The sequence below is a fragment of the Callospermophilus lateralis genome, chromosome 3, assembly GCF_048772815.1.
Source record: "Callospermophilus lateralis isolate mCalLat2 chromosome 3, mCalLat2.hap1, whole genome shotgun sequence".
NCBI classification, from domain to species: domain Eukaryota; kingdom Metazoa; phylum Chordata; class Mammalia; order Rodentia; family Sciuridae; genus Callospermophilus; species Callospermophilus lateralis.
The window spans coordinates 32,976,935-32,990,307 of record NC_135307.1 but is presented as its reverse complement, the minus strand read 5'-3'; the positions used below and the strand labels follow the sequence as shown (position 1 = coordinate 32,990,307).

The window sequence follows — 13,373 nt, the reverse complement described above, 5'->3', positions numbered from 1 at the left end:
GCTGAGCAGCTGAGCAGCAGCACTAGGTTTTGGGAAGCCCCTGCAGCTGGGCCCTTCCCCTGTCCCGGTGGGAGTGGGTTTGGTGTGGGGTTGGTGCGTGAGGAAAGGTTTGAGGGTTCTGCCTGGGCGAGCACGCCCTCTCCGCCCCCTGAGCCCCAAGAAACTGGGAGGGGTTGGGTCACTGCAGAGGGGTCTGCCTGGGCCTCCACGGGGAATCTGGGCTGAGCGGCTGGGAGAGGGAGGCGATTTAGGGCCAGGATTTAGGGCACACCGGAATTGGGATCCCATCTGGGTGGGAGAAGACTTGCTTCCGGGGTCAGGAAGCAGGTCCGCCTCTGTTGTGTCCCTTTGTCCTTTCCCGGAAGCGCCCAGGACCAGGTGGAGTTATTTGGTGAGGAGAGGCAGGAAGCCGGGGCCTCCTGGGCCCTGGCCGGGCTGGCTCCCTGGCACAAGTATCTCTGGTGCTTGTGCAAGGCCTGGACGGGGCACGCGAGGCTGCCACTTCCCCTAACCCTCTGTCCTTTCCGCCACCCGTGTGGTGTGCAGGAGGTCTGAAGGCACCAAAGAGGGAGCGGCTGTGGGGAGCAGGGCGTGTCCGCTGGGGCACGGGGACCTGGAACCCGGACCGGGGCTTCAGGGGCCAGGCTGGTAGGGTCGGATGGGATCCAGGTGTCCACCAGACACTACCGCGGGGGACTGTGGCTGTGCTAGTTGCGCAGCCGCCTCCCCGTGCGCCATCTGGTTCTCCTCCATTACCAACCCGCACCCCTGTGAGTATCCACACCCCCACCTTCCCGGGGCCGGCGGGGAGGGGCGTGGACAAGGCAACCTTCCCCTGGGTCATTCTCCACCTGGTGCCGGGCTCCTGGCCCTCTCAGGCCGCCTTAGTGCCATCCTCCTAGACCCCGGCCCAAGGCGGGACGCAGAGGTTTGGCATAGGGGCAAGAGGGCCAGAGCACGAGAGGAGAGAGCCCTGCGCGCCCTGGGATGCGCGTCTTGGTGGTCGCCGCCCGGCCAAGGCCGCACCAGTTGGCGGGGCATGCCAGGCTTCCGCTGGATACCAGGGGCTCCCATGCCGAAGGGGTGTGTGTGCATTTAAGTGTTTGTGTGTGTGTGTGTGTGTGTGTGTGTGTGTGTGTGTGTGTGTGTTGGTCCTGGGCCCTGAAGGCAAGGACTGAGCCTGTCTGGGCAGGGCAGGGCGGGGCAGGGAGGGCTCCCTGGGGTGGAAGGCGGACAGTTGTAATGGGACCCCACCCCCGGACAGGACCTGCCAGCTCTCCTCCGCCATCTGCACAAAGGCAGAGGACCCGGCCCGCCGGTGTGCACCCTTCGATAGCTCAGCTGGTAGAGCGGAGGACTGTAGACTCAACAGACAGCTGTGGACATCCTTAGGTCGCTGGTTCGATTCCGGCTCGAAGGAAGTGCCCCACGCTTTTGCGCACACGCAAGCCCCTGCAAGCCTCATCCTGCCTCTCCAGACCGCCCACCTCTTCCACCGCCAACCCTTGCATCTTGGCCCCCAACTCCCCCGCGCTCCCCAGGAGCTGTCCTGCCTGCTGCTGCCCACCAACGCCAGGCACCAGTCCTGGGAAGGCCCATTCTTCGCTGGCTGCTCGCAGGGGTTCCTGCTCCCAGGTCGCCTCACCCATGCCACCCACCACTCGTGCCCCCACATACCACACCCCTATCCCTGGCCCCTGACGCCGCCGCAGCCGCTGCCGCCCCTGCCACACCCCCACCGCTTGCTGCCGCCCCTGCCACACCCCCACCGCTCCTGCACTTTCAACCACAGGGCACTCCTCCAGCGCCTCAGCGCCCGAGATTCTTGACAACACACAGGCAGGCTTCCCTGCCACCCAGCCCTTCCCACCTGGATCATCATGGACTTGCCTCTTGGGAAAGGCGAAATGTCCAGAGCCATGGATGTGTTGCTCAGCGATCACCCTGGCATCCTCCCTGAGATCGCCAGGCTCCATCCCTCTCCACAACTGGGCCAGGGCCCCGAGCCACTGGCCACATGCCCCCACCCCACGTCTGCCCCTCTCCATCTTTCTCACTTTCTGTCTGCCTCTACCTCTCTCTTTCATCTTCTTTCCTTTCCATGATGCCCTGCCACCTCTCTCCTCTCCTCCCTCACTCTCCTCCATCTCTCCAGCCACAGGCAATCAATCGCTGCCTCTGCCTGGGTCTCTGTCTCTGTCTCTGTCTGTCTTTCACCACCTCCCCGCCTTCATTTCTGTCCCCCACGCTGACCCCTGTCTCTGTTCCTCTCTTTCTCTGTCTATTGGTGAGGAATGCATGGAGGGACAAGGGAGGGAAATGTCCATCCCAGCTTGGTTAAGTGACATGGTGCCCTGGTGGCGGTGGCGGTGGCCTGTGTTCTGTTTTCCCTTGGGGCTGAAGAGTGGGATGTGCCCATCCCGCCCACATGCCACCAGCCTCACCTTTCGTGAACTTTAAGGAATAGGGTTGGAGCCGCAGCAGGACTCAGTGGTCCTCCTGGAAGAGCCAGCTCACGCCAGGTTCTGCTCTTCACCTCGGGAAGGTACCCAAAGCACCTACCTGTTGCTATCACCCTGCCTGGGGTGAGCTGAGGGGGAGTGAGAGTAAAAGCCAAGTCAGGCCAGAACTCAGGACCCCCCCCCCCCCCCCCCCCCCGGGAGTGGGAGCTGGTGGTTCCTAGGCAGGCAGCCAAGTGACCTTGGGCAGCTGCTATTGTCTGGCAAAGGGCACGGAATCCCACCCCCCTTACACAGACCACTGGGGTGTGAGCTGCTTGATGGCTTGAGCGCCCAGTTGGAAATAGAACCTAGCAAGAAGATGCTGCGGACCAGCCAGAGAGTGTGCAGGAGGCAATGGGCTGGGCTTTGGAGAATCAGGAGGGGATGGGGTGTGGGCTGCCAGAGCAACAGCCCAGAGTGTCCCTTGATCTCAGCCTTTCCCAAGAAGAGATGTCCACAGCTTGATGTGCAGAGAAATCCAGTCACAGAATGGACAGTCACTGGAACCTGCATGGGAGGGCAGCTCAATGCAGCCTAGAAATGGAAAGGAAAGGGGACAGCATTAGACCTGCATTGCCCTGGGCGCTTGAATGCTTTCATGGAGTGCAGGTATTTGTGTATGTCTCTGTGTGTGTATGTGTGTGTGTTTGTGTGTGTGTGTGTGTGTGTGAGAGAGAGAGAGAGAGAGAGAGAGACAGAGAGACAGAGAGACAGAGAGAGACAGAGAGAGAGATAGAGAGGGAGGGAGGGAGGGATAGAGAGAGAGAGAGAGAGGGCGAGGGAGGGAGGGAGAGAGGGAGGGAGGGATCCTGCAAGAATGGCAGGGGTGGGGTATGTGAAACTGAAGGACTGAAGGGGTTGTTCCTCTCTTCCCATGGAGGGCTCCTTAGAGGCCTGGCTCTCTTTGCAGGCACCCCTCCCTCCAACACTGTGTGGGTACCTGTAAGCGAAAGAGATCAAGTGCCAGTGGCAGCAACAGTCGGAGTGCCAGGGTGAGACTGGGCTTCGGGTGGAGAAAAGAGTTGTGCGGCCAGAGAGAGCCCCCTAACTTGAGTGACCCCATGTACAGAGACCAGCAGTGGGGTCCAAAATGAGAAGGAATGGCCCTTTGGGTATCCCCCCTGGGCTTTGTCCCCTGGGTCCTGGCACCCGGATTTGTTGCTTTGGTGTGAGGAAAGGGGGTCCCTGGAGGCTGCTCTTGCTGCCCGGCCAGCTGAGCAGCTGAGCAGCAGCACTAGGTTTTGGGAAGCCCCTGCAGCTGGGCCCTTCCCCTGTCCCGGTGGGAGTGGGTTTGGTGTGGGGTTGGTGCGTGAGGAAAGGTTTGAGGGTTCTGCCTGGGCGAGCACGCCCTCTCCGCCCCCTGAGCCCCAAGAAACTGGGGGGGGTTGGGTCACTGCAGAGGGGTCTGCCTGGGCCTCCACGGGGAATCTGGGCTGAGCGGCTGGGAGAGGGAGGCGATTTAGGGCCAGGATTTAGGGCACACCGGAATTGGGATCCCATCTGGGTGGGAGAAGACTTGCTTCCGGGGTCAGGAAGCAGGTCCGCCTCTGTTGTGTCCCTTTGTCCTTTCCCGGAAGCGCCCAGGACCAGGTGGAGTTATTTGGTGAGGAGAGGCAGGAAGCCGGGGCCTCCTGGGCCCTGGCCGGGCTGGCTCCCTGGCACAAGTATCTCTGGTGCTTGTGCAAGGCCTGGACGGGGCACGCGAGGCTGCCACTTCCCCTAACCCTCTGTCCTTTCCGCCACCCGTGTGGTGTGCAGGAGGTCTGAAGGCACCAAAGAGGGAGCGGCTGTGGGGAGCAGGGCGTGTCCGCTGGGGCACGGGGACCTGGAACCCGGACCGGGGCTTCAGGGGCCAGGCTGGTAGGGTCGGATGGGATCCAGGTGTCCACCAGACACTACCGCGGGGGACTGTGGCTGTGCTAGTTGCGCAGCCGCCTCCCCGTGCGCCATCTGGTTCTCCTCCATTACCAACCCGCACCCCTGTGAGTATCCACACCCCCACCTTCCCGGGGCCGGCGGGGAGGGGCGTGGACAAGGCAACCTTCCCCTGGGTCATTCTCCACCTGGTGCCGGGCTCCTGGCCCTCTCAGGCCGCCTTAGTGCCATCCTCCTAGACCCCGGCCCAAGGCGGGACGCAGAGGTTTGGCATAGGGGCAAGAGGGCCAGAGCACGAGAGGAGAGAGCCCTGCGCGCCCTGGGATGCGCGTCTTGGTGGTCGCCGCCCGGCCAAGGCCGCACCAGTTGGCGGGGCATGCCAGGCTTCCGCTGGATACCAGGGGCTCCCATGCCGAAGGGGTGTGTGTGCATTTAAGTGTTGTGTGTGTGTGTGTGTGTGTGTGTGTGTGTGTGTGTGTGTGTGTGTTGGTCCTGGGCCCTGAAGGCAAGGACTGAGCCTGTCTGGGCAGGGCAGGGCGGGGCAGGGAGGGCTCCCTGGGGTGGAAGGCGGACAGTTGTAATGGGACCCCACCCCCGGACAGGACCTGCCAGCTCTCCTCCGCCATCTGCACAAAGGCAGAGGACCCGGCCCGCCGGTGTGCACCCTTCGATAGCTCAGCTGGTAGAGCGGAGGACTGTAGACTCAACAGACAGCTGTGGACATCCTTAGGTCGCTGGTTCGATTCCGGCTCGAAGGAAGTGCCCCACGCTTTTGCGCACACGCAAGCCCCTGCAAGCCTCATCCTGCCTCTCCAGACCGCCCACCTCTTCCACCGCCAACCCTTGCATCTTGGCCCCCAACTCCCCCGCGCTCCCCAGGAGCTGTCCTGCCTGCTGCTGCCCACCAACGCCAGGCACCAGTCCTGGGAAGGCCCATTCTTCGCTGGCTGCTCGCAGGGGTTCCTGCTCCCAGGTCGCCTCACCCATGCCACCCACCACTCGTGCCCCCACATACCACACCCCTATCCCTGGCCCCTGACGCCGCCGCAGCCGCTGCCGCCCCTGCCACACCCCCACCGCTTGCTGCCGCCCCTGCCACACCCCCACCGCTCCTGCACTTTCAACCACAGGGCACTCCTCCAGCGCCTCAGCGCCCGAGATTCTTGACAACACACAGGCAGGCTTCCCTGCCACCCAGCCCTTCCCACCTGGATCATCATGGACTTGCCTCTTGGGAAAGGCGAAATGTCCAGAGCCATGGATGTGTTGCTCAGCGATCACCCTGGCATCCTCCCTGAGATCGCCAGGCTCCATCCCTCTCCACAACTGGGCCAGGGCCCCGAGCCACTGGCCACATGCCCCCACCCCACGTCTGCCCCTCTCCATCTTTCTCACTTTCTGTCTGCCTCTACCTCTCTCTTTCATCTTCTTTCCTTTCCATGATGCCCTGCCACCTCTCTCCTCTCCTCCCTCACTCTCCTCCATCTCTCCAGCCACAGGCAATCAATCGCTGCCTCTGCCTGGGTCTCTGTCTCTGTCTCTGTCTGTCTTTCACCACCTCCCCGCCTTCATTTCTGTCCCCCACGCTGACCCCTGTCTCTGTTCCTCTCTTTCTCTGTCTATTGGTGAGGAATGCATGGAGGGACAAGGGAGGGAAATGTCCATCCCAGCTTGGTTAAGTGACATGGTGCCCTGGTGGCGGTGGCGGTGGCCTGTGTTCTGTTTCCCTTGGGGCTGAAGAGTGGGATGTGCCCATCCCGCCCACATGCCACCAGCCTCACCTTTCGTGAACTTTAAGGAATAGGGTTGGAGCCGCAGCAGGACTCAGTGGTCCTCCTGGAAGAGCCAGCTCACGCCAGGTTCTGCTCTTCACCTCGGGAAGGTACCCAAAGCACCTACCTGTTGCTATCACCCTGCCTGGGGTGAGCTGAGGGGGAGTGAGAGTAAAAGCCAAGTCAGGCCAGAACTCAGGACCCCCCCCTCCCCCCCCCCCGGGAGTGGGAGCTGGTGGTTCCTAGGCAGGCAGCCAAGTGACCTTGGGCAGCTGCTATTGTCTGGCAAAGGGCACGGAATCCCACCCCCTTACACAGACCACTGGGGTGTGAGCTGCTTGATGGCTTGAGCGCCCAGTTGGAAATAGAACCTAGCAAGAAGATGCTGCGGACCAGCCAGAGAGTGTGCAGGAGGCAATGGGCTGGGCTTTGGAGAATCAGGAGGGGATGGGGTGTGGGCTGCCAGAGCAACAGCCCAGAGTGTCCCTTGATCTCAGCCTTTCCCAAGAAGAGATGTCCACAGCTTGATGTGCAGAGAAATCCAGTCACAGAATGGACAGTCACTGGAACCTGCATGGGAGGGCAGCTCAATGCAGCCTAGAAATGGAAAGGAAAGGGGACAGCATTAGACCTGCATTGCCCTGGGCGCTTGAATGCTTTCATGGAGTGCAGGTATTTGTGTATGTCTCTGTGTGTGTATGTGTGTGTGTTTGTGTGTGTGTGTGTGTGTGTGAGAGAGAGAGAGAGAGACAGAGAGACAGAGAGACAGAGAGACAGAGAGAGACCGAGAGAGAGATAGAGAGGGAGGGAGGGAGGGATAGAGAGAGAGAGAGAGAGGGCGAGGGAGGGAGGGAGAGAGGGAGGGAGGGATCCTGCAAGAATGGCAGGGGTGGGGTATGTGAAACTGAAGGACTGAAGGGGTTGTTCCTCTCTTCCCATGGAGGGCTCCTTAGAGGCCTGGCTCTCTTTGCAGGCACCCCTCCCTCCAACACTGTGTGGGTACCTGTAAGCGAAAGAGATCAAGTGCCAGTGGCAGCAACAGTCGGAGTGCCAGGGTGAGACTGGGCTTCGGGTGGAGAAAAGAGTTGTGCGGCCAGAGAGAGCCCCCTAACTTGAGTGACCCCATGTACAGAGACCAGCAGTGGGGTCCAAAATGAGAAGGAATGGCCCTTTGGGTATCCCCCCTGGGCTTTGTCCCCTGGGTCCTGGCACCCGGATTTGTTGCTTTGGTGTGAGGAAAGGGGGTCCCTGGAGGCTGCTCTTGCTGCCCGGCCAGCTGAGCAGCTGAGCAGCAGCACTAGGTTTTGGGAAGCCCCTGCAGCTGGGCCCTTCCCCTGTCCCGGTGGGAGTGGGTTTGGTGTGGCGTTGGTGCGTGAGGAAAGGTTTGAGGGTTCTGCCTGGGCGAGCACGCCCTCTCCGCCCCCTGAGCCCCAAGAAACTGGGGGGGTTGGGTCACTGCAGAGGGGTCTGCCTGGGCCTCCACGGGGAATCTGGGCTGAGCGGCTGGGAGAGGGAGGCGATTTAGGGCCAGGATTTAGGGCACACCGGAATTGGGATCCCATCTGGGTGGGAGAAGACTTGCTTCCGGGGTCAGGAAGCAGGTCCGCCTCTGTTGTGTCCCTTTGTCCTTTCCCGGAAGCGCCCAGGACCAGGTGGAGTTATTTGGTGAGGAGAGGCAGGAAGCCGGGGCCTCCTGGGCCCTGGCCGGGCTGGCTCCCTGGCACAAGTATCTCTGGTGCTTGTGCAAGGCCTGGACGGGGCACGCGAGGCTGCCACTTCCCCTAACCCTCTGTCCTTTCCGCCACCCGTGTGGTGTGCAGGAGGTCTGAAGGCACCAAAGAGGGAGCGGCTGTGGGGAGCAGGGCGTGTCCGCTGGGGCACGGGGACCTGGAACCCGGACCGGGGCTTCAGGGGCCAGGCTGGTAGGGTCGGATGGGATCCAGGTGTCCACCAGACACTACCGCGGGGGACTGTGGCTGTGCTAGTTGCGCAGCCGCCTCCCCGTGCGCCATCTGGTTCTCCTCCATTACCAACCCGCACCCCTGTGAGTATCCACACCCCCACCTTCCCGGGGCCGGCGGGGAGGGGCGTGGACAAGGCAACCTTCCCCTGGGTCATTCTCCACCTGGTGCCGGGCTCCTGGCCCTCTCAGGCCGCCTTAGTGCCATCCTCCTAGACCCCGGCCCAAGGCGGGACGCAGAGGTTTGGCATAGGGGCAAGAGGGCCAGAGCACGAGAGGAGAGAGCCCTGCGCGCCCTGGGATGCGCGTCTTGGTGGTCGCCGCCCGGCCAAGGCCGCACCAGTTGGCGGGGCATGCCAGGCTTCCGCTGGATACCAGGGGCTCCCATGCCGAAGGGGTGTGTGTGCATTTAAGTGTTTGGGTGTGTGTGTGTGTGTGTGTGTGTGTGTGTGTTGGTCCTGGGCCCTGAAGGCAAGGACTGAGCCTGTCTGGGCAGGGCAGGGCGGGGCAGGGAGGGCTCCCTGGGGTGGAAGGCGGACAGTTGTAATGGGACCCCACCCCCGGACAGGACCTGCCAGCTCTCCTCCGCCATCTGCACAAAGGCAGAGGACCCGGCCCGCCGGTGCACCGTTCGATAGCTCAGCTGGTAGAGCGGAGGACTGTAGACTCAACAGACAGCTGTGGACATCCTTAGGTCGCTGGTTCGATTCCGGCTCGAAGGAAGTGCCCCACGCTTTTGCGCACACGCAAGCCCCTGCAAGCCTCATCCTGCCTCTCCAGACCGCCCACCTCTTCCACCGCCAACCCTTGCATCTTGGCCCCCAACTCCCCCGCGCTCCCCAGGAGCTGTCCTGCCTGCTGCTGCCCACCAACGCCAGGCACCAGTCCTGGGAAGGCCCATTCTTCGCTGGCTGCCCGCAGGGGTTCCTGCTCCCAGGTCGCCTCACCCATGCCACCCACCACTCGTGCCCCCACATACCACACCCCTATCCCTGGCCCCTGACGCCGCCGCAGCCGCTGCCGCCCCTGCCACACCCCCACCGCTTGCTGCCGCCCCTGCCACACCCCCACCGCTCCTGCACTTTCAACCACAGGGCACTCCTCCAGCGCCTCAGCGCCCGAGATTCTTGACAACACACAGGCAGGCTTCCCTGCCACCCAGCCCTTCCCACCTGGATCATCATGGACTTGCCTCTTGGGAAAGGCGAAATGTCCAGAGCCATGGATGTGTTGCTCAGCGATCACCCTGGCATCCTCCCTGAGATCGCCAGGCTCCATCCCTCTCCACAACTGGGCCAGGGCCCCGAGCCACTGGCCACATGCCCCCACCCCACGTCTGCCCCTCTCCATCTTTCTCACTTTCTGTCTGCCTCTACCTCTCTCTTTCATCTTCTTTCCTTTCCATGATGCCCTGCCACCTCTCTCCTCTCCTCCCTCACTCTCCTCCATCTCTCCAGCCACAGGCAATCAATCGCTGCCTCTGCCTGGGTCTCTGTCTCTGTCTCTGTCTGTCTTTCACCACCTCCCCGCCTTCATTTCTGTCCCCCACGCTGACCCCTGTCTCTGTTCCTCTCTTTCTCTGTCTATTGGTGAGGAATGCATGGAGGGACAAGGGAGGGAAATGTCCATCCCAGCTTGGTTAAGTGACATGGTGCCCTGGTGGCGGTGGCGGTGGCCTGTGTTCTGTTTTCCCTTGGGGCTGAAGAGTGGGATGTGCCCATCCCGCCCACATGCCACCAGCCTCACCTTTCGTGAACTTTAAGGAATAGGGTTGGAGCCGCAGCAGGACTCAGTGGTCCTCCTGGAAGAGCCAGCTCACGCCAGGTTCTGCTCTTCACCTCGGGAAGGTACCCAAAGCACCTACCTGTTGCTATCACCCTGCCTGGGGTGAGCTGAGGGGGAGTGAGAGTAAAAGCCAAGTCAGGCCAGAACTCAGGACCCCCCCCCCCCCTGGGAGTGGGAGCTGGTGGTTCCTAGGCAGGCAGCCAAGTGACCTTGGGCAGCTGCTATTGTCTGGCAAAGGGCACGGAATCCCACCCCCCTTACACAGACCACTGGGGTGTGAGCTGCTTGATGGCTTGAGCGCCCAGTTGGAAATAGAACCTAGCAAGAAGATGCTGCGGACCAGCCAGAGAGTGTGCAGGAGGCAATGGGCTGGGCTTTGGAGAATCAGGAGGGGATGGGGTGTGGGCTGCCAGAGCAACAGCCCAGAGTGTCCCTTGATCTCAGCCTTTCCCAAGAAGAGATATCCACAGCTTGATGTGCAGAGAAATCCAGTCACAGAATGGACAGTCACTGGAACCTGCATGAGAGGGCAGCTCAATGCAGCCTAGAAATGGGAAGGAAAGGGGACAGCATTAGACCTGCATTGCCCTGGGCACTTGAATGCTTTCATGGAGTGCAGGTATTTGTGTATGTCTCTGTGTGTGTATGTTTGTGTGTTTGTGTGTGTGTGTGTGTGTGTGTGTGAGAGAGAGAGAGAGAGAGAGAGAGAGAGACAGAGAGACAGAGAGAGACAGAGAGAGAGATAGAGAGGGAGGGAGGGAGGGATAGAGAGAGAGAGAGAGAGGGCGAGGGAGGGAGGGAGAGAGGGAGGGAGGGATCCTGCAAGAATGGCAGGGGTGGGGTATGTGAAACTGAAGGACTGAAGGGGTTGTTCCTCTCTTCCCATGGAGGGCTCCTTAGAGGCCTGGCTCTCTTTGCAGGCACCCCTCCCTCCAACACTGTGTGGGTACCTGTAAGCGAAAGAGATCAAGTGCCAGTGGCAGCAACAGTCGGAGTGCCAGGGTGAGACTGGGCTTCGGGTGGAGAAAAGAGTTGTGCGGCCAGAGAGAGCCCCCTAACTTGAGTGACCCCATGTACAGAGACCAGCAGTGGGGTCCAAAATGAGAAGGAATGGCCCTTTGGGTATCCCCCCTGGGCTTTGTCCCCTGGGTCCTGGCACCCGGATTTGTTGCTTTGGTTAGAGGAAAGGGGGTCCCTGGAGGCTGCTCTTGCTGCCCGGCCAGCTGAGCAGCTGAGCAGCAGCACTAGGTTTTGGGAAGCCCCTGCAGCTGGGCCCTTCCCCTGTCCCGGTGGGAGTGGGTTTGGTGTGGGGTTGGTGCGTGAGGAAAGGTTTGAGGGTTCTGCCTGGGCGAGCACGCCCTCTCCGCCCCCTGAGCCCCAAGAAACTGGGGGGGTTGGGTCACTGCAGAGGGGTCTGCCTGGGCCTCCACGGGGAATCTGGGCTGAGCGGCTGGGAGAGGGAGGCGATTTAGGGCCAGGATTTAGGGCACACCGGAATTGGGATCCCATCTGGGTGGGAGAAGACTTGCTTCCGGGGTCAGGAAGCAGGTCCGCCTCTGTTGTGTCCCTTTGTCCTTTCCCGGAAGCGCCCAGGACCAGGTGGAGTTATTTGGTGAGGAGAGGCAGGAAGCCGGGGCCTCCTGGGCCCTGGCCGGGCTGGCTCCCTGGCACAAGTATCTCTGGTGCTTGTGCAAGGCCTGGACGGGGCACGCGAGGCTGCCACTTCCCCTAACCCTCTGTCCTTTCCGCCACCCGTGTGGTGTGCAGGAGGTCTGAAGGCACCAAAGAGGGAGTGGCTGTGGGGAGCAGGGCGTGTCCGCTGGAGCACGGGGACCTGGAACCCGGACCGGGGCTTCAGGGGCCAGGCTGGTAGGGTCGGATGGGATCCAGGTGTCCACCAGACACTACCGCGGGGGACTGTGGCTGTGCTAGTTGCGCAGCCGCCTCCCCGTGCGCCATCTGGTTCTCCTCCATTACCAACCCGCACCCCTGTGAGTATCCACACCCCCACCTTCCCGGGGCCGGCGGGGAGGGGCGTGGACAAGGCAACCTTCCCCTGGGTCATTCTCCACCTGGTGCCGGGCTCCTGGCCCTCTCAGGCCGCCTTAGTGCCATCCTCCTAGACCCCGGCCCAAGGCGGGACGCAGAGGTTTGGCATAGGGGCAAGAGGGCCAGAGCAAGAGAGGAGAGAGCCCTGCGCGCCCTGGGATGCGCGTCTTGGTGGTCGCCGCCCGTCCAAGGCCGCACCAGTTGGCGGGGCATGCCAGGCTTCCGCTGGATACCAGGGGCTCCCATGCCGAAGGGGTGTGTGTGCATTTAAGTGTTTGGGTGTGTGTGTGTGTGTGTGTGTGTGTGTGTGTGTGTGTGTGTGTGTGTGTGTTGGTCCTGGGCCCTGAAGGCAAGGACTGAGCCTGTCTGGGCAGGGCAGGGCGGGGCAGGGAGGGCTCCCTGGGGTGGAAGGCGGACAGTTGTAATGGGACCCCACCCCCGGACAGGACCTGCCAGCTCTCCTCCGCCATCTGCACAAAGGCAGAGGACCCGGCCCGCCGGTGTGCACCCTTCGATAGCTCAGCTGGTAGAGCGGAGGACTGTAGACTGAACAGACAGCTGTGGACATCCTTAGGTCGCTGGTTCGATTCCGGCTCTAAGGAAGTGCCCCACGCTTTTGCGCACACGCAAGCCCCTGCAAGCCTCATCCTGCCTTCTGAGCCCAGAGCAGGCAGAGCCTCTCCAGACCGCCCACCTCTTCCACCGCCAACCCTTGCATCTTGGCCCCCAACTCCCCCGCGCTCCCCAGGAGCTGTCCTGCCTGCTGCTGCCCGCCAACGCCAGGCACCAGTCCTGGGAAGGCCCATTCTTCGCTGGCTGCCCGCAGGGGTTCCTGCTCTCAGGTCGCCTCTCCCATGCCACCCACCACTCGTGCCCCCACATACCACACCCCTATCCCTGGCCCCTGACGCCGCCGCAGCCGCTGCCGCCCCTGCCACACCCCCACCGCTTGCTGCCGCCCGTGCCACACCCCCCCCGCTCCTGCACTTTCAACCACAGGGCACTCCTCCAGCGCCTCAGCGCCCGAGATTCTTGACAACACACAGGCAGGCTTCCCTGCCACCCAGCCCTTCCCACCTGGATCATCATGGACTTGCCTCTTGGGAAAGGCGAAATGTCCAGAGCCATGGATGTGTTGCTCAGCGATCACCCTGGCATCCTCCCTGAGATCGCCAGGCTCCATCCCTCTCCACAACTGGGCCAGGGCCCCGAGCCACTGGCCACATGCCCCCACCCCACGTCTGCCCCTCTCCATCTTTCTCACTTTCTGTCTGCCTCTACCTCTCTCTTTCATCTTCTTTCCTTTCCATGATGCCCTGCCACCTCTCTCCTCTCCTCCCTCACTCTCCTCCATCTCTCCAGCCACAGGCAATCAATGTCTGCCTATGCCTGGGTCTCTGTCTGTCTTTCACCACCTCCCCGCCTTCATTT

General features: G+C 62.1%; 4 non-coding genes across 4 annotated transcripts; all 4 read left to right on the top strand.

Annotated features, from left to right (window-relative positions):
* Positions 1 to 1,326: 1,326 nt before the first annotated feature.
* On the top strand, positions 1,327 to 1,420 carry Trnay-gua (transfer RNA tyrosine (anticodon GUA)). The gene is made up of 2 exons: positions 1,327 to 1,363; positions 1,385 to 1,420. It is a non-coding gene; the product is annotated as a tRNA-Tyr (tRNA).
* Positions 1,421 to 5,040: 3,620 nt separating this feature from the next.
* Trnay-gua (transfer RNA tyrosine (anticodon GUA)) lies at positions 5,041 to 5,134 on the top strand. Its single transcript has 2 exons — positions 5,041 to 5,077; positions 5,099 to 5,134. It is a non-coding gene; the product is annotated as a tRNA-Tyr (tRNA).
* Positions 5,135 to 8,736: 3,602 nt separating this feature from the next.
* On the top strand, positions 8,737 to 8,830 carry Trnay-gua (transfer RNA tyrosine (anticodon GUA)). Its single transcript has 2 exons — positions 8,737 to 8,773; positions 8,795 to 8,830. It is a non-coding gene; the product is annotated as a tRNA-Tyr (tRNA).
* Positions 8,831 to 12,450: 3,620 nt separating this feature from the next.
* Positions 12,451 to 12,544, top strand: Trnay-gua (transfer RNA tyrosine (anticodon GUA)). The gene is made up of 2 exons: positions 12,451 to 12,487; positions 12,509 to 12,544. It is a non-coding gene; the product is annotated as a tRNA-Tyr (tRNA).
* The last annotated feature ends 829 nt before the right edge of the window (positions 12,545 to 13,373 follow it).